Source organism: Polyodon spathula, chromosome 21, assembly GCF_017654505.1.
Source record: "Polyodon spathula isolate WHYD16114869_AA chromosome 21, ASM1765450v1, whole genome shotgun sequence".
In the NCBI taxonomy this organism is placed as follows: domain Eukaryota; kingdom Metazoa; phylum Chordata; class Actinopteri; order Acipenseriformes; family Polyodontidae; genus Polyodon; species Polyodon spathula.
Window position 1 is genome coordinate 23162049 of NC_054554.1, and position 27040 is coordinate 23189088.

At 36.2% G+C, this 27040-nt stretch overlaps 1 protein-coding gene across 3 annotated transcripts in view; it reads right to left on the reverse strand.

The window, feature by feature from the left end:
- The window catches only part of LOC121296410 (myocardin-like), a 195561-nt gene extending 169020 nt beyond the window's left edge, over nt 1-26541 (reverse strand). For all 3 annotated transcript variants that reach the window (XM_041221938.1, XM_041221937.1, XM_041221934.1), the window contains exons 1-2: nt 26046-26541; nt 6595-6682 (exon numbers count right to left, since the gene is read on the reverse strand). The gene's annotated coding sequence lies outside the window, so the exon portion shown is untranslated. The remainder of the gene's footprint in view (nt 1-6594; nt 6683-26045) is intronic.
- Nucleotides 26542-27040: the final 499 nt, after the last annotated feature.

Below are 27040 nucleotides of genomic sequence, written 5' to 3' on the forward strand. Positions count from 1 at the left end.
TTCTAAGTACTTTCATAAGTAAGTTTCACATGGTTTTGAACAAAGCACATGTTATATTAAGTATGTACTTATTAATATTAATAAAAAATAAAAAAAGTATCTGGTACTATTGTAGTTTTAAATTATGCTGCGCTGTTAGTGGTAGGTCGTTTTACCCTTCCTTCAGCTCCTTCCTTTCTAATGAACGTGCTGCTTCTCTGAGGACTGACATGCTTTGGAGCCTGTGACATGGCCCAAAGTAAAATTAACTAGTTATCTCCAAAAGCTAAAGTAAATAGTTACAACCTACCTGCTGATTAAAGACCAATTACCTGGACTGTACGCCTTCTGCTGTCTGTTAAGATAATTAGAAATGTATTGGGGGAAAAAAAGGAGTGTACTCCCAGAAGTGTATTCTTTATATATTTTACACAGGGCTGTTGATTTATTGCAGTGCAAATGATTGATTCTCCCATCAGAGCTGTTAATTTAATTTTAAATTACTTTGATTTAGTTCTGCAGAATTGCCAAGTATACTGAATTATTGGTTTCACTTACTTTTTTTAAAGAAATGCGTTCAGAATGTGGACAAAAACTAAAACACACTGTAAATAAACTTGTCAGGATATTATCATGACATGGTAAAGCTGCAATGCCCCTCTGTCACGTTTAAGTTTACACCACAAATTGACATTCTTCCATAGTTCAGCATTCTGTGCACTCATAAACCAGAGTGTTGGCATACTAGTTTATTAACATTATTTAACATAGTTTTAGCTGTAGACCTAGAAACCTTCTCTCTGAAAACAACCATCCTCCTGCTACTACCTGCAGCAGTGTGGTGTGAGTGCCATATATGAAACTCTGCGTTTCAATATTTTACAAAAAATGTCTATAAAGCCAATAGTCTCAACAAGGGTGTACTATGCAACAACCCTATTAAAATACTATCTCTCCATTTTTTTTTTAAAGCGTATAACAAATATTAGACTACCTAAAGAGACTTTATAAAGAGCAATGGTACTGTAATTAAATATCAAAGGTTGGACATTCAACCCGTTTTCCAGAATCACTATTGGGAATATTAATTGTGAAACATTAAATTTTGTAAATTATAGAATACAATTACAGGAATGTTATTTGTATAAATCAAATCAGTTTGGCCACGCACAGCCCAGTTTGCACAAAACTTGCGAAACATACTGTACAAGTTGCTTGTCCAAGCTCGGCATTTCTCTCAGCCGGTAAACGGTTAATACGAACTCCTTAATTTTTTCTTTTTTTTTTTTTTTTACTTGAGACACAAGTGATCAATGATCATACCGGAATCTATATATTTAGGTATTTTTTGCCCATATAAAGCAGTTTACCTACCCAGTTTAACCTATATGCTGATTCTATCAATCAATTTGCAGCTTCACTGTGTCACTACCATGCATCCTCCCCTATACACAAGGTAAAAAACAAATGACAAAACTTACAAATACATATGTTGTGTCCAGACAGGTTTTTTGACAGATTATTTGTTTTATTCAGTACGTATTTCTGCTTCAACTCTCCCACTTATTTGGCCTCAAGTGTTACAATATTATTCTTAGTAGCCACATCACGTCTCTAGTATCCAGTATTAGCATTTTTTGAAACTCAGATATTCTATTCAAGACTGTTTTTAGTTGTTTATTTTACCTGGAAGAGGAGTCATATACAGTGATTGAAGTTAGTGAAAAAGTGAAAGAATTCTTAACCATAACATTGACTTCTGATCATGATGTTTATCAAAAATACCCATTGCTAGGTCAAATCTGTACAATGTTCAAAGTATCAGAAATGCACCCTGACCCTCGAGGGAAAATGTTATTGAAATTCATTTTATATATATATATATATATATATATATATATATATATATATATATATATATATATATACACTACATGTACTGTGTACACCCCACTGTATATGCGAGAGAGAGAGAGAGAGAGAGAGAAAGAGGCATAGGATAAAACCCTATAACCTAAACAGAGTCATCTGCAGTTCAAACTTATTTAAAAGGACAAAACATTTAATGAAATAAATACCACATTGTTAGAATTCTAGGAAAAAGACGGCTGTCATGGCTTGAATGAGATAAAGGTCTGTCATTCACAGTAACTGCTTACTCCTATGAATCATTATGAGATGAGGTCATCAAAACCACAACAAATTTCCATTTAGAGGCACGGTGTCAATGCACTTAACATTGCAGGACAAAATATTTGAATTCCATAGGACCTTTACCAGGACTATGCAGAATGTTTTCAATGCTTTTAAAAACATAGCAGCTTTCTTGACTTTCCCTTATTTTTCTGGAGATCATTTTTTCAGAGTTGGTGGGAAATCACATACATCCTGCCATAGCACTCTAGATTCACTCAGTGTGTGCAGCACTATAATCATCCCACCTGACACCACCTAAAGTCCTTTGCACAGGAAGCAGTGTCAGGGAGTAAACACTTTACTGTAATCAGAATACATTTTTCAGTAACTTGTAACTGCAATCGTTCAGAGGAGGGAACAAGTGGGTTTGATAGCTCAATTTTCAAGCTGCAGCCTAACAAAATTGAAAACAAAACAAAAAATGATATATACAATGTAAATGGTACCTGAGAAGTAATTATTTGTGACTAACTTTTTTTTCAAAGTAATAAGTTACTGTAACTAGTTACAACTTCAAATAAAAAGGCTGCATGTTCCATTATAAAACTGCTGAAAATCAGATGGACATATAGACCTACAACTCCTACGAAATTGACAAGTCAAAGCAGGCTGTGGGTTCAAACAACAGAGCAGAGCAAGTGTCAAGAATTCCCTTGACTTCTTCACAGACCACTACTTCTAAATAACAGACACTATTACGAACAATACAGTTTTTCTAACAATATCTTAATTAGTGCAATCACAGTGGAAATGGTGTGTTAAACCGTTACACTTCATCTGTGCCGGGGTGGTTTACAATTATAACCCAATACCAATGAATTTGACTTAGATTGGGATTTACAGCTCTGAATTGTAACCCTGTCAGTCTGAAGCACTTGTCTTTGTTTAACTGATATATTAAAACATAACCATTTTATAATACATTCATTTGTTTGTCACAAGACCCATGTATTCATTAACTGCAACATTTACCGCTAACAATGGTCCAACACTTTTCTTATGATTATTGTGTTATTTAAGAAATATCACTGTGGCAAGATGACAGAGGGTGAGGCTCAGAAACAGATTCAAAGTTCAAAAATAAAGCTTTTAATCAACAATACATCAAATAAATAGGCACAAGGGCCAAACAAAAGTTTCAAAACAAAAACAATTAAACACAAAACAAAACTTACAAAATAAATCTTCCAGGCTGGGTGTTGCCTTCACTGGTTTCAAACACACAAAAAAACCTCTCTCTCTCTCTCTCTCTCTCTCTCTCTCTCTCTCTCTCTCTCTCTCTCTCTCTCTCTCTCTCTCTCTCTCTCTCTCTCTCTCTCTCTCTCTCTCTCTCTCTCTCTCTCAAAACTCTCCCCCTACTGGGAGGCTGAGGCCAGGCTGGGTGTTGCCTTCACTGGTTTCAAACACACAAAAAAAAAAAATCTCTCTCTCTCTCTCTCTCTCTCTCTCTCTCCTCCTTTTTATGCCAGGTGGCTAAATGATAATTGAATAATTACATTAGTTGATTGCTCCCACCTGGGGCAATCAACCTGGTCAGGGAGGAGAATTTAACTCCATCCCTGCCAGTATTTCCAAGGGCAGAGCCCTGCTCTGCCACAATCACCTACCTTTCTAACACTTGCAGTAATATTTGCACAACAGTCTATAAAGCCAAATTAGTCTGTCAAATACATTTTTAGAGATCATTCCTGAAAACACAGTTTCAGATACAATAGAAATTTTGTTAAGGTTGTAGACCTTTTTGCCTTTGTTCAGCCAGATCGAACATATCTCCCAATGAACTTATGTTTTTACACCAACTGATCATCCAGTTGTAACTTCAAGCAACAAAGGAAATAACACCACAGCCAATTATATTTATCTGAAAATACCAAGTATATTATAAATATGTACAGGTGATCCCCTTGACACTGTTTCACGTGTGTAGATCCGAAGTGAGTCAGCTAACGGGTGTGAATATTATTTTTATTATTATTATTTATTTCTTAGCAGACGCCCTTCTCCAGGGTGACTTACAACTGTTACAAAATATTACAGTACAAAGTATCATATTACAGAATATTATAATACAAATAAGAGCAGTTATGAAAGTACAAGAAGGTGGCTGAGCAGTCCTGATATCCATGGATAGGTTGTTCCATCATTGGGGGGGGGGGGGGGGGCTAGAGGGGGGTAGGGAGAAAACAGGATGGGTCCCAGGACTGAGCCTTGAGGGACATCTGTCGAAAGAGAGCAAGAGGCGGTGGGTGAGCTGCGCCAGGACACTCGGTACGTGTGCTAGGAGAGGTAGCAGGAGAATCAGGCAAGAACAGTGCCGGAGAGTCACAGGTCAGCAAGGGAGGACAGGAGAATAGAGCGGTAAACTATGTCAAAGGCAGCAGAGAGTTCGAGGAGAATTGGACAGAGGAGAGGGAGGTGGCATGAGCAGAGAGTAGAGTTTATGACAGAGAGAAGAGCAGTTTCAGTGGAGTGTGTGTGGTGAAAGCCAGATTGGAGGTGGTCAAGCAGGGAATGTGTTGACAGGAAAGCAGAGAGCTTGTGGTGTACTACTCACTGGAGGGTTTTAGAGAGGAATGGAAGGAGGGAGACAGTAGTTCTGGAGGGATGAGGGATCTAGGGAGGTTTTTTTTTAAGATGGGGGTTACGCTTGCTTTTTTGAAGGCAGAGGGGAAGCAGCCAGAGAGTAGAGAGGCATTGAGGAGATGGGCAGCATCCTGGAAGTGTGTGTGGGGGGGGGGGGGGGGGGGTCCAGGTCACACGTGGTGGGTTTATGGCTCTGGATCAGGGAGCGGAGATGAAGTGGACTGACTTATTTTGACGTATTTCCTTTTCTATGGAGCTATTTGATCAAACTGTCCAGAAACAGGAAGATACACACTGTTATTTGAAATACATATAATGGTTTATTTTAGTGATCTAAACAGCTGCACCCAAAAATGTGTTAACCTGATTTGTAGAGCTCAGTATTTCTATAATATTTAGTGATGTTAATATGATCTTAATAGCAATGCACTTCTTGCGTGAACCACTGGTAAAATGGTACCAAAGTGGTAGTCATATTTTAACACACCTACTAATACCTGTCATAGGTGAGGGACAATGGAACTGGTTACAGTCAGGCGCAAGGAACACCCATCAATACCCACCAATGCAAAGCATTGAACCATATCATCCGTGACCAACGTGTAACCTTGGTTCTAAATAAATTGCGTAGTCTGCAGGTCATTCTGCTAAGGTTTCTTCAGGGTAAGACAGTAGTGTTAAAATGGTACCCCATGTATTACACATATTAATACTAAGTCAATTGGATGGGCCTGGTGGCTTTATCCTCACACACTAAAATGGTTGCCCTTCCAAGTGCATTGTGTGTTATATTTTGGATAATCAACGAGGACTTTAGTTTGTGCTGCTGATAATAAAGCACTATTCATTATAATTGTATTTAAAGAAAAAAAGGGCAATTAAAAGGAATGAAGTAACTATATTCTTAAACCAGACCTGTCCTACACAAGGGTTAATACAACTTTGAATTCTGTATCAGTACAAACACATTTAAATGTGAAAACATTTAGAGCAATGGATTGCTGGGGTATCGTGTACTAATAAGCATTCTTGTAGAGTAGGACTTGAGCCCAAGGTTATTAAAATTCCTATTTATCTTCATTTTTTGAATCCTGTATGATGAAAGGTATTCACCAGTTAAAACATCCAGTGCACATTAGCTCAAGATGTGTATTGATATTATCATGTTTACATGAAGTAGAAGACCTATGATTACTTTTCAGAATATTTTGTTTTTAGTGGTATTAATTGTTTTTTTGTGGAATTTACTGTTGGCCTTGGAAATTGTGTTCATGCACTAACTGGAATGCTTCAGAGCCGCATGGAATCCTACCAATTGAATTAATAACTAAACATATAACAGTTGTGCCAGAAAAAAAAAAACCAACAGATTTCTTTGTATGCAACAAACTGTTCTTGAATTACTCAGAATCAAAAGTAAGGTTTATAGATCTTTAACATATGTTATGTACATTATAACCTGTCAACGTGGTTGCAACAACTTCTAAATTAATTTGCATCCATGATCATAAACTTAGGTGCATGTATAGATTTAAAAATATGTGTTCTTTGACAAGGGGGAAAAAGTACTACAGTTTTCAATTGTCAACATAGTTCAACTTCTGCCATGCATCAAGATAGTGTATTATTACACTTACAAGAAGCTGCTACCAAAACGTAACGCGTGTTGTTAGGCTACCACTATGTCTGCTTGTTTAGAGTATAGTTCAAAACACGTAGACTGCCATATAAAACAATCCACAGTATTAGTTTTTTTTCCTCTAACTACTCCTCCATCTGTTCTTGTTTAGGCCTTGTGTATGTCCATCCATCCATGTCAGGGTTATTCAAAAGTACCTGTCAAACGTCTTCTTGGTCCAGTTGATTTAAATCCTGTTGAATCCCTCTTAAACGTACATGGGTATATCAATTTCGTCATCTGTAACTTAGAAAGACAAGGCTAGGATTAGCTTTTCTACAGGATGTGCACGTGACATTTGAGCCTAATAGCTAGGATTTATAATCAATTAACTCTTATTAGGGTTACAATGGTCACCTGTCCTGCTTTCATTGTGCTGGAAATCTTTGTTATATGCAGGTGTTATTCGGGACATTATTTAAAAGTGTAACCAAAAAAGAAAATGTTTTTTTTTTTTAAAACCTGTATCATCCATTAAGATACATGGCAGATAAAACATTCGTGTTGTCTTACAATTCGCAATAACGCTACCTGATATTGGTACATATGATGTTGTATTACAATAAAATCTAGAAGCATATGCAGATTTATTAACGCTATTAATAACAATTGAGGATGCTGGTTTTAAATTTTCACTCTGTTCACAGTGTACAGAAGATTTCACCAGGGAGAAATTAAGAAAAAAAAAAAAAATCTGGAAAAGTGACAAATCAGTTTTGTTAAAACAGGCAGTTTTCTCTGAACAGTAGCAACAGTGGTGGGCTTTCTCTCAAGAGCATTACTTTCTTATTGGCATTTGCATTGCATAACCACACTGCTGAATATCTTACTAAGGAATCCAAGTTGGGAACATGACTGCTTCCAGACTCTATTGGGTTTCAGGAGACTGTCCTTCAGCAAAGGATGCCATATGCATTTCTACAAGAGGAAGCACTTTCGCACATTTATTTAAGAAGATTCAGTATCTAAAACACAGAAACGCAAGAGGTTGTTTTTTTTTTGTTTGTTTTTTTTTTAACTTGGTGTTTAATCACCTCAAGTTGCAATCCTTGTATTAAAATGGTATGGATAATTAGCGAATTTTAGCCTTCCATCGAGTTTAAAATAAAAAAAACACAACACATGGACAGATGCTTGCACATGAGTGAAGAGGATTGACATTTATATACACGAATGAAACATTAAGATTGATTATTTATTAAATTAGGTTTACTATTTCACTGCTCTTTTCCTATAAATGTGTGCAGACATTGTTTGGTCACTTAATTGTGACCTGTACCTAAAGCCTTGACACAATGTCACATAGACTTCAAAGGGTGTTGGAAGGTGTCTCTGGGGATGTTAATGTATTCAGTCATTAATTTTTGCAATTGCTGCAAAGAGGTAGGCAGAGGATCGGAATGTGTTGTTCAAGTTCATCCTAAACTGGGCTGAGATCTGGGGATTGCGGTGGCCATGGAAGATGTCTGAAGCCTGTCATGTTCCTTAACCCAATTCTGGCACATTGGGTGGGTGCATTATCATCTTTAAAGTAGCCATCACCATCAGGGTAGAAATGCAGCATTATTGGGCAGGGGGTGATCCGCAACAATATAAACTACTCCATTTTTTTGGACTTAAATTAAGTGACCCAGGGTATACCAGCGCCCACACAAGGTTAATGCCAAGTCCAGTTGATAGCAAACACATCTGTAATACATATTCAGTTGATCCGATAAAAAGGTATTACAAATCAACAAATGTGGTTGTATTTCTTGTATTTGGACCAGCACATCTTATCATGTTCGATTAAAAAATAAGTTGTTTAAATGCAGAGACAAATACCTAATTACTATGCATCTAATGTTTCAGTACTAATAAGTTCCTCATTGCAACAAACCTGTTGTACTTTATTAGGAAACTTGGAAGCTGTTTCTCACAACGAAAGCACAATATACAGCAATACTAGATTAACACAGATTAACTTCAAGGAAGACTTCAAGAACAAAAAACAACATCACTCTGGTGTTTTTGAAATACAACAAAGCTTTGCCCTTTAGGAGAATCAAAAAATAATTACATTTCTTTAATCATATTCTTAAAAACAACATTTTGCAAGCACAACTAAAGGTTTCCAGCTGTAATAAAGAAAACTGTTGAATAAATGAGTTATTCTTTTCTTTCTCTGGCCAACTACACGCAACTACTGCAACTAACAACGTCAAATATCCACATATGATTAGCAAATTAATGTCTTTCATCTCCACAAACAGATCATGAACATCTGCACGATTGTGACGATCTGTGCCAAAGCCATATAATAATTTATGATCTGAATTAGAATACAGCTGTTTTCAGGCACATGAGCTGGAAGCAAGTAAAGACAGGCTGTAGTGTTTGTGGAACAGTAGGTAACACACAGTGAACCACAAAAACTAAACACAATTTCCAGGTGCAGCCTCACATTTCTCTCTCTCTCTCTCTCTCTCTCTCTCTCTCTCTTTTTTTAAACAGTTAATTCAACTATACGAGCTAATTTATTTTTTACGTGTGTGGTGACTATACTGTTACTATATTTTTGGATTGTGGGCACTCCTTTCTATACTGCAGTTGAAATATATGGTACTAATCACAAAAGGAATGTTTTGTTAAGGATTTCTATTTTAAAGCCCATTTTGATGGATTAAATATACAGTAGTTTGCAGTTAATTGAACATTTTTTAACAGTTTTAAAAGAGGATGTATTCATTTCTTCTCATTTTAAAACAATTGTTTAACATAACAGAGTGTTTAGAAACACTCCCTAAAATATTCCTTAAAAAAATCCTTAAAACATGCCTCAACATTTTGTGAATAGGGATTGCAAAAACAGGCAGACAAAAGTGGGAGAAGTTTTGCTATTCTGTCTTAACAAGTCAAATATATAGCTAACGAAGGAAGATTTTCCTAACGTGTTACATACTCTGCAGGGTTTAGAATGAACGGTGTTTTAATCCAAATGCTGACATGCATTGCTGTTTTTATATTCAATATCCTGGTCCTTTTAACTTAACCAAGCTGAATAACAAAACGCTGTAAACTGTGTCACAAAAGGATTGACAGAAATCTTGTGCTGGCTGACTAACTCAATAACAATATAAAAAGGTCACATTGTAACAAGTTTCAGTATATACTACATAAAGTAGAAAAATGTTAAATGTTCTGGCTCTTGCATTCATCCTGCAAAGGTACTTACATTTGTTCTACTGTACTGTATTTTGATTGATTTCTTTATTTTAAATTGCCACTTTAAATTTACAAATTGTTTTTGGATTCCATTTCCATTCCTAATATATTCTGACCTATATATTTGTAAGATCACTTGTTTACTAAGGTGACCCTAGTGAAGTTAGGGCTATTGGTCTTGCTTAGTCTCTCTATTCATCATTATTCTCTGTGCCCTGGGGTAAAGAATTTGACGGCTATAGATTGTTGCTATAACAAGTTGTCTTCTTTTTGTCTTGTAAAAACTTTCTGCATATTGCCATTTCAGCTACATATTTTACCTTCACACATCACCAATAACTTTTCTGTTACAGATAATTAAAGCTGCCCTAAAATAAACTTTCCTTTCTAAAGTTTATGCAATGGGCCATCCTTTTACAGGGTGCCAAAGTTACAATTACCAGTGGTTAAATACTGACACAACTTAAAGGGGCCAAAAACTATATCCACGCACACTTTAATTCAACCTCTCTACAGTATGTTCACATTGTATAAACTATCATATTTACAACATTTTCCATAAACCTTGACGGATGTTGTTTTTGGAATCCTCTTTGTTCAAAATATTTACAACATGTCTCTGATAACAAAGATTTCCATTTAGCCCGGTGCAGATGTTTAGGTGCAAACAAGGGCTAAACTTACTTTGTGTTTGTAGGTAGCTTTAAGGAAATGTCACATGTAAAACTACGCAGGGGTAGCCTGTTCAAGGTGTTTAACATTTAAAAAGAACACAAGTATGAACTTGCAGTGCCAACTTTGCTTTTAGGCACACTTCTTCAGGGGTGAGCACGGCTCTGGTTTTGTTTTCACATAAAGGACTCAAGATGCCACGAGACAAAGAGGCAAAAACTTCAGGCCACTAAAGGATTTTTAGTTTAATACAGAGGGGAAAAGATATGTTTTTGTAAACCAAAGTCTCCTCGGTGAAGCATGTGATAATCGATGAATGGAATATAATGCATTTGGATAGAAAATAAGGTGCTCTACAAACTATGTAGATTTTGGTTAAAGTAGGGTCATACAGACAGTTTGTTCATTTGTAACTTTAAAATACAAGTTAAAACTTATAAGACACTGAGTCAAGTCGACAAACATTTTGGTTAGGACCTCTGTTTGTGTATAATTCATTATTGATATTAACAAAGTGGCAAGTTTTAATTTGCATTGTGCTATTTCATGTACAAGAGCAGACAACGCAAGTATACAGTGGGACAGGGATCCCATTTAATTGATGTCACTGTGGGTAAATCAGTAGTTCACAGTAGATCAGCAAGTTTAATATTTTACCTAAAATACAGTTTTTGACAGTTGCTTGTAAGCTTTTGCTTGTATCTACGGTCAGGCTGAGTTGCAGTATCATGTAAGTATATCTAATATGCAGTACCACCTTCGTGCAGCATTGCCGCAAGCAGAAATACACCAACAAATGAAAAGCGTCAACTTCGAGAACTCTTTCAAGAACACTGTAAGGCCATGAATTGAGTTAAATACAACAGACTAACCAATCTCCAGCAAAGTGTGGGATGATGTATTTACTGTAAGTAAATGTTCTTTTATGAAAAATAATATTCAAACATTAGTAATATGAAAAAAAAAAACAGCTTTGATTAAAATGGATACAGTTGCTCAACAAAAATATACGATTAACTGAAATACACTTTTCAATCTTAAGATTAATAAAAAATGGTTTTAAATTGCTCAGCTAGAGCTTTGTACATATCCTGCGCTAGAGAAGAAATACTTTACATCTCAAAAGACAGACTTGTCAACTTGTAAAAATGCACTTATGTAACATGTTCACAGTTTCTATAACAGCTGTAGATATTAATTATCGTCACAGAAATGCTTTCCAACCCCTGGCCCTAAAACCCAAGGCTGGCCTTTCCAAACTCATCCGGATACTGGATCGAGTGTGGATGCACAGCTGTTTAAACACTAACTGCAGATTAGCGAGTAAATTGGGATACGTTATCTCTTTTCAGGCTACTTCAGCCTTTTGCTGAACGCGTGTTACTTTTTTTTATTTTTATATTGGTAACATCTGCTGAGGTTTGGCGTCCGAAATGCATGATGGCCTGTGCTGCAGATGTTTGGCCAACAAAGACTAAAAGTTTGGACTTTACTTTATAGAGAAGCGTGGTAATATTTAATTCTTGAATGAGGACTCCACCATTTGAATTGACTGTATAGTCAAACCATTAAAAGGGATTGTAAGCATACAATAAGCAGAATTAACAACTATCAGGAGTTCACCAGTGTTGATTTTGCTGTGGAACTTATAGGACTAGGTATTGCATTGATTACAACAGTGTTCACCACATTTCAGAAATCAGTCTGCTGCACTTTATATGTACAATACCAAAGACAAGAATGCTATCAACATACACATTGCACTGTTCTGTGTGCTTTGTTATGCTGTTACACTAATAACTAATACTGAACAGTAACTTACTTACTTGTAAATCTTCTAACCTTATGATTTTTACCCCCCCCCCCCCCCCCCCCCCCCCAAATTCTGTTGCTGATGGGCTCTTTCTGTATGTTAGTGGGAAAGTGCAATTTTTATTTCAACTAATGTTCATGTTCTTTTAAACCAAAAGTACCTTTACAGAACTCAACACCAAAAAGACCTGGGAATAACATGCCATAAAACTTCAAACAGAATTCCAGTAATAATGTGTGTGGGCTAGTAATTCTAGGAAAACATTTAATATCATTTACTGGTATCCTTATAGATAAACAAAGATAAATAAAAAAATAAAAAAAACATTATGCCCAGAGTAGTTCCAGGTGAATTTACAATTACAGTGGAAGTAAAATCTTGAGATAAGCACTGACCAAAGATATCTTCTGGCAACAAAATGCATTTGCTAACATACAGTATCAAACAACAATATATATATATATATATATATATATATATATATATATATATATATATATATATATATATAGTGATATCTGTCCCGTTACCTGTTCGGAATATTGCTTTGTGGTGTTTTCGTGGGGTTGGCAGGACCACCATATACCGTCCTTCCCTGACAAAAACATTTGAGAGACTGTGGTGGAAAATCTGCTATAATTGGAATTCGATTTGATGATAACTTAGGCTCCAGCCACATGCTACTATAAATCCTGTTTGGAGAAACCTTTCCTGGTTTGTGCTGTGTTTTTTTTTTTTTTGCAGTTTAAGTGCTAGAGCGCACTTTTAATAAAAACAAAATAAAAAGGTTGGACAAAACAGGTCTCACACGCAATTAGCAGAAAAAAATTAGCCTTGACTACAAAGGTTTCAAACTAATAACAGATTGTAAAGAAATAAAAACAGTTTTTTATTATAAAATGCTACAGACAGATTGTAGTGAACCGTTTTTTTTTTTTTTTTTTTTTAAAGCGACCGGACACGTCTTCAGACTTGAATTACATATTACTCATGTGGAATTCAACAATAATGTGTGAATATTCAGAATCCCAACTTCTCAAGACATCGATTTAAAGATGAAGATACGTTACTGAACAGGATAATGCTCCCAAGCATTTTTATAAGAAACTGACTTCTAAAAGGAACTGTATCCTTTTAAACCTTGTCATAAATCCAACAAAACATCTTTGGGATTACATGTCAAAGAAAACGAATGGCTGCCAAAGCCAACGGGTATAGGGGCATACGAAAATAATGAATTACTCTAGTGCGAATTGAATCCAATACCATCCCATTAGATTTCGTCAAGCGCCTTATGCATGCCATACAGAAATGTGGAAGTTGTGAAGCAGCTTCAAATAACTGTAGGTTAGACAGTCTTAGCTGCTATCGAATATATGTGGTTATTTCAATGGATGATGTTATAGGTCTAGGGCTTACCATAAAATGAAGCGTAATTAAAGATTGTTGTCAAATGGGGAAAAATGATATGGCAATGTCCTGATAATCCCTGGCAACCTGCCTGGTACCTGATCCCCAGAAACTGGAAGCAAGATCCCTGTGTTTTGAATACTAAAAGCAGCTTGAAGTCATTGAGAAACATATCGAGTCAAAACATTTCTCATTGAATTTATTACATTTCTTTTAGTATTATAAATGCAGCAATGCACTGCTGTTTATTGGTTATATAACTACTCCCCGCTGTAAGTACCAACACTAGGAAAACACAGGAAAATACTTCTCAAAGCTGAATACAAAAAATGTAATAATATACACGGAAAATGCTTCAAAATATCTCAAATGAATTTTGCTTGGTGTGTGTTCTGAATAATTCTCTGTTGTTTCTCTTTAGATGTGACCATGCTTACAAACTATTCCAGCAACAATTGCAGCTGTAAAGCTTCCTAGAGGTAGATTTTCAGATGTGAGATGGGCAAGCATATCAACATTGCACACATTTTTAGTGCACAAAGCTTTACCTAAGGGCAACCCTAATATGATTCATGCAGAAACAACTGACAGTCATTTGTAGAGCACACATAATGGGCTTTTAAAACAGGTAAGGAATTAAATATTACAATAATGTGTGCTATACAGGGGCCCTTACACACCTAGTTCACTTGCAAGTTATTTGAATCGTGGTTCAATTGCAAACATTTTCTTCAGGTTTACTTCGGTTCTTTTCACATCAGAAAAATGCAAGTGAACTTGAGTTTCTTTTAAAGTGTATTCAAATGTGTCTGCTTGGCTCACGTGCAGCTTCGTCCAGACTAGATTTCTATTGGTTTCACATTGGACTTTCCAAATGCACTCAGCTCTCTTGCTGATTACTAGAGCGGAAGTTCTGTCTGGAACAAGGTTGCCAACTGTCCATAAAAGTTACAGAAAGTCAGTAAAAAAAAAAAAGTTACATTAACACTGTCTATAAAACTGTAAATAACAAAAAAATTCAGTGATTTTAAATAAACAATAGTATCTTTGTATTGCTTTGTGTCTTTCCCAATCAGCTTGATTGACATATGCCTACACCTTATGTGATGGCAGTGAAAAATATTAAAAAAATAATGCCAATTAACAATATCCTGCACCCACAAGTACATGCCTTTACCAGGGGAGACCCTCACAGACCTCCTGACTGTATGACTCCCCCTGCACACCACGCGGCCGTCTCTTTACCAGGGAGACTCTCTGGGACCCCCTTGCTCCCCCGACTGATTTTTTGCTGGAATCATTACCTCATCAATTGACAGCTCTTGTTCAGGCACAAAATGAAAATGAGTTACCAACGTATTCATCAGCGGCAGTTTGCTTAGCTTGTTGGATTTTTTTTACTGGCTCTTCATTGGACAAATGCAAAAATCTCCACATATCTGAAAACAGATTTCTATTCATTGCCGTTTGGTAACGTGGAGTGTCAACTAGAAATTGCTTTGGATGATGAGTTTGACTTGTATCGCCTCTTCACCACATAATGCTCCATTGATAGCCTGATTTCCCAAAAAGCTTAAATTTCTGACAATTTAAAAAGCGTCCACATCTTGTGCTTTATCAGGATACTTTCTGATAAACTGATCGGCATTCCTGTTTGTATTTCCCCCAGTATTGTCACCCTACAAAAGATTACAAAATGACAGAGCATAAGATGATTTAAAGAAACATGCAGGAATATTTCTACAACCTGCCATTACCCTGAAAAAGAATTCTCCTGTCGCTTTACTGTAGTCCAGTCTGGGTCTGTGTGTACTAACCCCTCAAAATCTTCCTCTGAGATTGAAATGAAATCTACAACTCAATCAGACAACCCCCTACTTGACTTTTCACTAAACAGCTCCAAGTCGGACATTGTTTTTGTAAATTCATCACAAATATCAACCTTTACAAATTACTGTATACATTTTCGTAGTTGTTGAATCTTCTTCGATTTTGCCTCAGAAACACTTTAAAAAACCTGCTTTCTTTCTCTTTATTTAGGGAAATCTCCCAGTCCTTCTAATTCCTTGTATCTGTAAACCAAGCGAAGGAAAAGATTAATGATTCTCCGACCCCTTTATGCTACCCCGCATGATCCCTTGGTAAACGATTGCAGCTGCCTCTATTGCTTGCAGCTGCTACCTCGTTTACCTTCCGGGTCAATACGTTCCTGCAACGAAGTCTCGCCTTCTTCCAGACCGACTTCCCGACCGAGGAAATTAACTGTCAGGCCAGCCCGTCCAAAGACTTCCCCTTTCGCTACTTATCGCACTCATAGGTTGGGAGGGAGATTTACAACCTGAACTCATTATATTTCTCTCACAACGTGCTATTGTGGTGTGTGTGTGTGCGTTAAACAAGCCCTACATGGCGTATGTGCAACAGTGGTGAGACCCTTTCCAAGTGAACTGGAGTACGTTTGGTTTCACCTTGCAAAAAGTTGAAAAGAAACATAGTGGAAAATGTATCGAGACCACTTCCCACAGAACCAAGATCACCATTTCAAGCGATCTCAGTTCATTTGGTTTAAGCAAACCGAACAGCTCTTTAATCCACATCAAACGGTCAAACGACCTAGGTGTGAAAGTACCTTAAAGTATCCCTGTTTTGCTAGTATAATATACTTGGCATGAGTGGAGTCTATTAGTGATATCCTCAGTGATATATAGCGGTCTTTCATAAAGCTACGTTATAGGGCTGCTGATGTCAACATGTGTTCTAATTTCTCTACATTCTACCATTTGCTTAGAGATATACACTTCTAATTTACAATTGCTCTGTGCTACACAACCCAAGCAGAAAACATCCACACATTGCCTATTTTATTTTAATATTACAATTAATAGCATTGGTGATCTTTGTTTAATGGAATCCACCTGGTGTCAAACAAACAAACAAAAGTTCAGTGTTTATAAACACTGTTAGTGAGAGAGAGCGAGAGAGCTAGTTAGCTGTATAAAGGTTAAGAATGATATTACTCCCAGTGGGAAAGATATATATATATATATTATATATATTATATATATATATATATATATATATATATATATATATATATATTTTTTTTTTTGTCAAAAACAGTAACATGAGTATGTTGCCTGTATGAAACCTCCTTAAAGGAATTCCACGGTACATTGTGAAAACAACAGCCTAATGAATACTTAAAGGATTAACACAGAATAAAGAATACATCAATTTCTGTTTATTCTTACAGTATAATAACAAAATTACCAACCCCCAAGAAACTATTTCCATGCATTTTTTAACTTGAAAAGCATTTGATACTGACACCCTAAGGTTTTGAAAGTGGTCTTCTTTCTCAGAATTTAAAATAAGTTAGATAAATTCAAAACAGACCCCTACAAATGACACATCTCCTTCCTAATTACTGTAGTAATTCAACTATAAATATGACCTAGTCTTCACGCTCATTTGCAACTCCTCATAAACCCAGACACCATTTGGTCAAAGTCCAAAAAAAATTCCATAGAGGAATTAAAAGGAAGAGTTTGTAACATGCAAAAATAAATTGAACTAGAAGCTGCAAGCAACTTAACGGTTTCCAAAGAGTTGTTGTGAAATGTAAGCATTTTGATTGGTTGAATAAAGCACACATGGGTTCCCATATGTGTTCCATAGTAACCATTACCCTATCTGCACTCTTTAAGGAGTTATAAGCAAGTTTTGCATTTGACCTTTGCACAGATCACGGGCAAGGACTTTTTTGATAGAGCACATATGGGTTCCTGTATGTGTTCCTGTCACAGAGACGGCCGAAGTGGGCGGCGTCAGAACCAGGAAAAGTAATGAAATGCACAAAACACAGGACGGATGAAATGAAGTGATGAAGACGCCTGTTGGCGCCGGTTTAATACAAAATAAAAGGTTTACACAAACACGAAAAACACAGGACACGGCACTCTACGCCAAAATAAATAGACAAACGAAAACAGACTAAACTTAACAAAACGGTGCACGGACAGACACTGACAAACACGGTGAGCAGATACTTTGTTATTATTATTACTACTTTACTTATTTCCTCCGTCTCCAATCCCGTTCTCCGCTCACCGAACACCCAACCGCCAGTATGTGACAACGTGCATCTATATATACTATTGTGCTGGGATTCAATTACCAATTAATTATTCACTTGAATCCCAGCACGTGAATTAATAAAGTGCAATTCCCCGTGCTCACATATTACTACATTTTACTTGCACGTGAAGTGCTGTGCAATCCTCGTGCCTAAATACACATATACATTTTTAAACACTCGTGTTACACAGACCCGTTTATATCCCGTGTACCAATGTCTATACACCAACATTTAAACACACCACACGCAACACATAACAGATAATATACACAGGGGCGGGCACTTTGTTACAGTTCCATAGTAACCATGACTATCTGCACTCTAAGGAGTTATAAAGCCAGTTTTGCATTTTACAGACATTTGAAAAATTGGCTCAAAAATTCCAATATGGCTGCCAAACCATGCGACCAATCAACTTCATTCTTTTGTTGACATTAATTCACATTTAATGCATGCAAAGTTTTACTTCAATTGGCATAACAGAGAAGACGACATTAGAATATTTTTGCCAAACCATGTGACCGATTGACTTCTCTTGAAAAAATCTAAATCTAGGGCAAAGGGTGGTCTCTGCCCCAAGTTTCACACCTCTACAATAAGCGGTTCGGAGAAGTTTTTTGTCCAGAATTCTTGAAAAATCCAATATGGCTGCCAAACCATCTAACTTATAACCCTCGTTTTCACTCTGACACAACTTCCAAAAGCCTTCTATCACCACTCTGTGAAGATTATCGAGTCTACAACATTCTACCTTAAATGAATACTGCAATATATGTTAATTGACCATAGCAGAAATTTGATTGGCTTGTGGTAGCCATGAACAAATTTGATAGACAGCCTTGCCAAGGCTTATGTTTATATTTTGAAGCCTAATAAAACTAATAAGAGAAATGATAGGCTTCCCAGCCATGGGCTGGGAAGCCTAAAATTAATTTCCATGCACATTTCCATGTTGTTTGGATATATTGAACATTTTAATAGAAGTTTTTTTTTTTTTTTTTTAATATTGTACCCACTAAAGCAATCTCATGAGATATTAACATGGGGTAATCTAGTGATGAACATAAGTGACATAATGTATGTACAGTGCTCCCTTGCTATAAGGCCCTGTGTTAGTACATGCCTCAGATATAATGCTCCTACAGCATGTCCCTCAATTCCCTATACTAGTGATTCATGCAATATTTCTACAGTAAATACAGTACCGGTGTTGTTCAAACTATAAACAACTTCTCAGTCTAACTTTCGTTTCTGTCTCTCCCTTTGATACAGTATCTGCAATTTATAACACAGACACCTTATTCAGAATCAATTTTATAACTAAATAAATCTTAGGCCTATTACATGACTATCTTTCCTAATGTATTTAATTTTTTGCTGAGAGAGGAGCTGTGGCTTTCTCCGTGAGACGAGACGCTTGAGCTTCGCTTCAGCCCCGCTCCAGCAGCCGAACCTGAGGCGAGTCCATTCCCTCTTCCACTCACCCAACCCACTCTCCTTCTCACACTTGGCTTGCTTGCCTTATGCTTCGAACTGAACTCCCGACCACTGTTTAGCCAGGCTCTTTATAGTTTAAAAACTGCTATTTAAAATGATGCGTTGATTACATGGTGCTTTATGCATGGTTAATTCACTATGTGCATTATAGAGAGGGAGTTATTTTTTTGTTGTATTTTTAGTCAGATGTGTTTGGATAATTATTTTAAATTTAGGCTATCCACTTTCTTATTATTTAAAATTCACATGGCTTATCAAATAAGGAAACAATCACAAACAATGGTTTAAAAACTGCAGAATACCATTTAACCTTTACAAACCTACTACAAAGTTATTACACTGATCTAACAAGCCTGACTAATCCAATAACAATGTAATGTCCTAACTCAGTAATAGCAAAATTAATTATTGCTTCGATCTGACCATGTTCAAGTTTTTTGTTAGTTTGAACGCAACTGCTAAATTATGTGTGTTCCACTTATGACTTCAACTTAAAAGACTGAACTAACACATACAGTACATTAACTTCAGGTTAATTTAAAAAAAAAATATCCCTTGACACTGTTCATTGAAGTCGTTTGAGCTGTATCTGGGTCAAGGACAATTATTTTTATGTTAACCCAGTGGAATCCCTGTCAAAAGTTGTCCCGGGCTGAATCACGTAGTAAGTGTTGGGCAGCATATCCATGAGACACTGAATCAATTTCCATAAGCAGGTGATCGAGACCAAATCGAGTGTCCGACACAGAGGACACAAGAGGTTTTAAATCTTGGACTGCAGAAAATAAAAACATTGTGAAAATATGATCTGGGAAATACTGAAGGTTGGGGAATTAACTTAAAACAATTAAACTAAAATCTAATTTATTCAGTTTGATATTGGTATAAGATTAGCTTTTCATGGAGCAAGTGGAAAAGTGTCACGCGTGTGAGGCAGTTCAGCCACGCACTGAGGTGAAGTGCTACAAAGATACATCTGTAAAATTGATAATACATTTTACAAGGTGTCTACAGCACTATATCTCACATTTACGACATGGAAAATGTAATTTAATAAATTCCCATCAGCAGTAAATAAATAAATTAAATACATATACTGCAACTTAAAACAGACAACAAAAAAAGAATGAAACCAATGTATAATACACTGTGGAAGCTGCGTTTTGGTCTCTGTGAGCTGCAAACATTGTCCTATGGCTCTCAGTACTGCTTATCATGTTGTACAGCATAATCAGCTCTTCCCTTAGAATATAGGTCCGGAATGCCACTGCATCCTTTGTAGATTATTTGAGGGGAGGACAGGAAGCAGATTTCATTTTGAAGGGATGAAAAATAAACAGCTAAAAAAGACTGAAATGTGTCAAAATAGTTGGTAAACACTAATTAAGTGGAATTGGGGCCCAAGTTAAATAGTGACATAGCTATACATTTCTGATTAAGGGAAAAAAATTTAAAGATATATATATATATTATATATAATAGGATATATGATATATAATATATATATATATATATATATTACACACACACAACAAACACTTACCTATAGAAAGTCTACACCCCCTTTCAAAATGTTCACCTTTTGTTGCCTTATAGCCTGGAATTAAAATGCACTCAGTTTAACAAACTCTTTCATGAAAAGTTAAATTGCATTTACCCCTATATATAGGTATTATTATTATTATTATTATTATTATTATTATTATTATTATTATTATTATTATAAATAACAATAAAATCAACTAAAGACAGCCTGTAAATATCGGAACACAAGCGTGTATTAAGGTAGGCTTGCAGCACAATAAAAAAAACAAACAAACATGGTTTTAAAATTAATAAAAACAACAAGTATGTTCTTTATTAACACATATTATATTATATAGTTTAGCAGCTGTTAGCCAGTTCCATTGCAAAGCGAGGGTGAAGCCTACTTAAGCGATCGTGCTTCAAGTAATTAACATTAGCTGTATTTAAGTAACATTATAAAGGTGGTGTTGTTTTAATTAGGTAATCTACTGTTTGCTCCTTCGCCCCGCAGTTGTGGAATCACCTTCCTATGGATGTCAGGATTGCCCAGTCCCTGACCACCTTCCGGCGTCTCCTCAAGACACACCTCTTCAGGCAACATCTGCAAAACTCAACTCTTCCCTTCTGGACAATATAACACTATTTAATCCTGCATTTAACCCAATCTGTAGTATTTTGTATTTCACCTGCACTCGTATCGAACCCTGATCAACACTTATCTGCTCTGTCAAGTTGTACTGTGTTTTGTATTTGCTCTTATTAGAACTGAAATCATTGTATTTTGTATATTACTCTTAATTGTACTGTAATTATTGACATGTATTTTTTTGTATACAACTGTAAGTCGCCCAGGGTATCTGCTAAGAAATAAATAAACAACAACAACCCCCCCCCCCCTTTTTTTTTTTTTAGTCAACCTTTAGAATTTCTAGTGGCACAAGTGCGCCTAAATTAAAATGTAGGTTCGCACAAGCAAATTTGTTGTCGCATATGCGACCAAATTAGTGGCACTGTAGAGCCCTGTTATGTTTCCAATTTAGTTCCTGAGAAGAATAGTCTCCGCAGTTCTTATTATTGAGGTGTTCTTGCCCCCCTTTTTTTTTTTTTAGCTCGCTGTATGTTATTGCATTTTCTTTAAATTCTCAAATTAATAAATCAAAACCCGGGTTTATATATAAGGGCTGTCAAACAATTAACAATTTTGATAGGTTAATTTATGGGCATTAGTTGATTAATCGGTAGATTAATCTGTGCACATTTTTTAAATAAAGGTAACGCTATTATAGCAGCTGTCCTGCTTAATAGAATCTAAAAAAAATAAAATAAATTAAAGCATTTTTATTATGTTTATTTTAGTAAATGTAACACGATTTGTTTAATCCATTATAGATGTGTACTTGGCTTCCTTCTTGTACTTCTGCATCTAGCAGAACCTGAGGCACCGAAGAGATGAAGCCATTCTGAATCTTGTTACAGGTACCAGAGAATACTGTGGTTATTGACAAGCGATTGCTTAACATGCTTTTAGTCAGAAGTCAGAGAAAGTTTAAATGTAACACGATAGCAGTTAATTTATGGGCTTATAGGTGACGAGATCGAGTGTAGATAGTTCTCGTAGATTCGAATCTAAGATAATTTTCTGGTCCACTTTTTTGAAAAGGCTTGGATATATAGCAGCGTGTCCTATTTAAGAGCTTAAAAAAAATGCTTCTAAAGCAGTTTCCATGCTGTTTAGTTTTATAAATGTAACCATAATTGCAATCATTAGAGAGTGTACTGCGCAGGTAATGGTTGTTTTACTTCTGCATCTATCAAACCCTGACGTGCACCGAAACCCCCGATGTTCTTAATCTTGCTTGCTTGTACCGAATCTCGTGGATATTTTCACAAACATCGTGGTAGGATAATCAATTAGTAAAATTCACACTTTATTATGACTTCTCTTCATGAAGATGCCAGAGTATAGTATCCCATAGATGCGGTCTGAGTCCACTGAGGGTGAAAACAACATATATGAATCATTTCAGAATCTTCACAGGGTTATTTAAATACAGCTCCGTGGTGTACTGCAAGTGACTATGTTCTTATGAACAGTTTTGAGTTACAGTTTGTCCAAAAATTTTGAGCATTGCAGTGACTTTGGGAATGCTCATGTTTTTGTGCTGACTTCGATAGACACCCTAGATTGTTGTAGCCAGTGCTATTCCATTTAATCTTTTCTGAATTGAACATAATACAGCTCCAGCAGTATACTTTCTCTAATTGACAGCTACCGACAAGCCATGGATGCCTTTCATAATTTCAATTTCTGAAGTGGTGAGTATACCCCTTCACTTCAGCTATTTCGGTGTATACCTCAATTTTTCTGAGAAAGTTCTTAAAATTGATTCGTAACCAAATCTCCATTGCCATATCACTTTTTTTTTTTAATTTGTAAAAAGTAATTAGAAATATTACTTTGAAGTTCTCACTATAATGCTCAATCACGGTCTCTACAATACTTAACTGTCGATGTATTCGATCCCTACGGTCTCTACAATATGGGGCAATTAGTGCTTTCAGCTCATCTCACTCTGTAGACCGAGGCATATTTATGTACTCCGCCAGTAGATTGGTCATTTTATGTGCAATATTGCGTGACATTCAGCTATTCTTATACCGAGCATATTTATGTCCCGCCTCTGCTCACTAATGATTGGATACCTGTATAACAAGGGGCGGCAGATCATTCACTCCAAACTGGTTAAACTTACTAAAGACATTTCAACCATTTATGCCCCACCTCTGCTCACTTATCATTGGACTGCCTCGGAAAAACAAATTTCTATTGGTTGATTTTAATTTAAATACAAAAATAAAATTCTGCATGATAAAATGAATCTTTGATCAACATTTTAGTTGATTAATCGGAGCAGCACTAACAAACCTTGTTGTGTGGGTATATATATATATATAACATATATAAATATATATATATATATATAATATACAGATGCATATGCTTATATATTGAACAGTACAATATCCTACTATGAAAGGAATGTTTCGTTATATTTTGTGTGTGTGTGTGTGTGGTTTGGTGGTGGTGGTGGGGGGGGTCGACAGATGTGCTTATGTTTTGAACCAGTTAGCATGATCCTTTTAAAAGGAATGTTGTCAGTAGTGCTGCAAAACTAATATAGAAGCACTTTGGATTAATCTAAGTAGACAGCCAGAAAATTTGAGAATATAGGCCTAACTGTAGTTCTGAAACAATAACTCTTATTATTAACTAATACATTTTTTGACATTTTTTGACAATATCCAAGGTAAATTTCTGAATGTTTAAAGTAATGGATAGCTAATTCGAATTGAAAAGGTACAACAAAATGTTCCAAAAATTTTTATTTAAAATCACAAACATCTGTGTTTCTGGTTACTTTTAAACACTATTTTAAACACTAAATAAACAAGAGACCACATTTAAGAGTAATGACTTTACAACCTGTCACTGTGATTACAATGCTCTGAGACAAGCTACAGTTTTGTACTCTCTATTAATGTCTTCAAACTACATTTACAGCTTCTGCAAAATGAATATGGTAGACTTGATATATTTAAGCATTGCATTTTATAACCCTCAAAAGACAATTTTAGCTGGATAGACACATGCTTCCTTCATCCTTCATGCTGTTACTATCATACTGTTCACCGAATATATGGTATGTGTGTGTATACAGTATATCGAGTGCTGGACTCAAAGTACAAGCCAATATCAATTGGACATATAATACATGATATATTTAACAATGTAAAAGAAATTTCAGGTGGCTGTATCACATCAATATCCAGTTCTGCTATATATTATAAACAAGTACAGGGCACAGAAGAATATACTGTGGTAGAAAGTTCCCAAACTTTATGGCACATACCCCCTCATAATATGAGGCACCCTGTGGACCACCACCTAAGTTGTACAGATAGGGTTAACTCTTCATCTTAAAAATTCAGACATGATCAACCCACGTTGAGAATATTAAACTATTAACTTGATCCTGAACCTAGTGATTTGAATGCTTAAAGGGTGCTCTTTATACTGTAACACAGACTGCAAACATGGTTTTCTCAAGCAAGAATTTAGAGGTGTACACCCAACAGTTCTTAAAATTTACTTGCCGGACTTGTCTAGCCAACCGGAGTTGTACATTCGTAAAAATGTAAATTCCAGTACAGGCTGGACATTCGTGTAAAATGTTGGATATAATATAGATAACATTATGTATTTTGCGAAGATAAAAAAAAAAAACATTGTTTAAAAATGTTGTTTGTTTTCACATAATTAAGCACTTTTGGCATTTCAATAAATTAAATACATAAATCAATACATAAAAAAGCACTACTACTGTGAAATGCCAAAAGTACTGTAGGCAAGTACAATAAGATGATCCAGCAAAATGAGAATACTTTCAACACCCTCACCTACTATATTGTACACCTGTGTGCTCTACAACTAGAATAGTACACCCTACCTAGCCTTCTGCAAATACAAATAAATGCATCAGTCCACTGAAAGGGAGGTTTCTGGTGGTCGGGGGGGGGGGGGGGGGGGGGGGGGGTGTTACTTTTTAATCTCGGAGGGTGTATGGGGGTAGGGGGGCGGGTGCTTCCTGGGTGCAATCCGGTTGTGGTGTTATTGTAGGCAAGGACATTTTAAATCCGGTTGACAGGGGATCGGGGGATGTTTATATTATCTGCTCACCTGTGGTCACCCTACCAAACATATATCTACACTGTGGGTCTGATAAGGATGACTTTCATAAACATCAGTCTCCAGGTAAATCCAAAACAAATCTTCTTTTTTTATTTGAGGAGGGGGGGGGGGGGGGGGGGGGGGGGGTTGTACTGTTACTTATCTGCTTATTTTAAGACCTGTTAGGTTTTTAAAATCTCATCAGCAACATCTATACTTCTGTGTATTACCATACTACAATAAATACAGTACAGTCTGATAAATTCTTAAATACAATTATTTCATGAATTGGGACATCTATGTACCTCAGTATTTGCACACATCTTTTTTTTTCACAAGAATACACATCTTTACTGATGCACAGATATATAGATACTACGGTTCGTAGCTGTGCATTTTTAAAGATGTGATAACATACCCATTGAATTTGAATCACCATGACTAGTAGGAAGAAAATACAACACATAGAAAAGAACACTGGGCCCGCCTATTGTAAGTTAACACACATTGCACAGCAGGTAGCATTATTAGCTCAGAATGCAATGCTTCGTTAAAATATGACCAACGTTATTCAATTAGCTCTACGTTTTGGAACCAAAGAGAGGGACGTAATACATACCTGTTTTAGTAGCTGTAGTGCGGGGTGTTATGCCTCTCAGATTAAATTGGCTGATTCCGATGGGTATAACGCGTTATAGGCTATGAATTTAACTAACTGCTACATTAAACTTTTCCAAGTCCATAAAGTTTCTGTGCTATGTAGGTGCTGAGTCTTAAAAGCCCTGCGAGAGAGGCTCGCATGAACAGCAGAAACCGAAGCGAAGGGCAGCAAGGCTCACAGAAATATTTAAAGCTCTTAAGTACTTAGCTTTCCACGTGTGTCGTGGGAACTGTTTTTATAACAGAACTTCATGAATTACTGTTGTCGGGTTATTTTTTTTTTTCTTTCTACGAGGTTATTAGAATCTCTGTGCAACTAAAAGCCAGCTTCGGTTGTCCTCTTTCCTCGTGACTTCGTCCTCCTGTTAGCCTTTGCAATTCCTGCTCAGTGTAGTGTTAAAAACACAGGTATTGCAGAAATACACTACTGTAATGGTGTTGTATTCGATAGTACTTCTTCTACATTGTGCATTAAATTCGTTTTCTTGAATACAGCATTTGTATCGCACACATGTCATTGGCGAATCGAATAAGCATACCAGTAATTGATGGTTATAATTGACTTCCCCTGCTACAACTTGGCAGCACGTTTCGTACTCTTCTTTTGCCTCTTTCCACACATCAATCCTAAAAATAGGCTTGGAATGGCTAATACAATCAATACAGTTATGTGTAGTGCCACTAATATTAAAGGAACCAGCACACATCACTTTTACTCACGCGCAACCTAAATAATGAATGGGTTGAGTGCAGGTGGAACATATACTCGTCCGACTTAAGCGATGTGCTCAGCAAGAAAAAGGTAACGGAATGGTGTCTGTTGCTCCCAGTAGAGTTTACGTAGTATTTGGTTTCCGTTTTCTATTAACTCTTTGTAAATGTATGTGCGTTGTATTGCCGAAACAAACGCAGTAACGAGGCATTACAACTTTAAGCAAACGGATTATTAGGTTT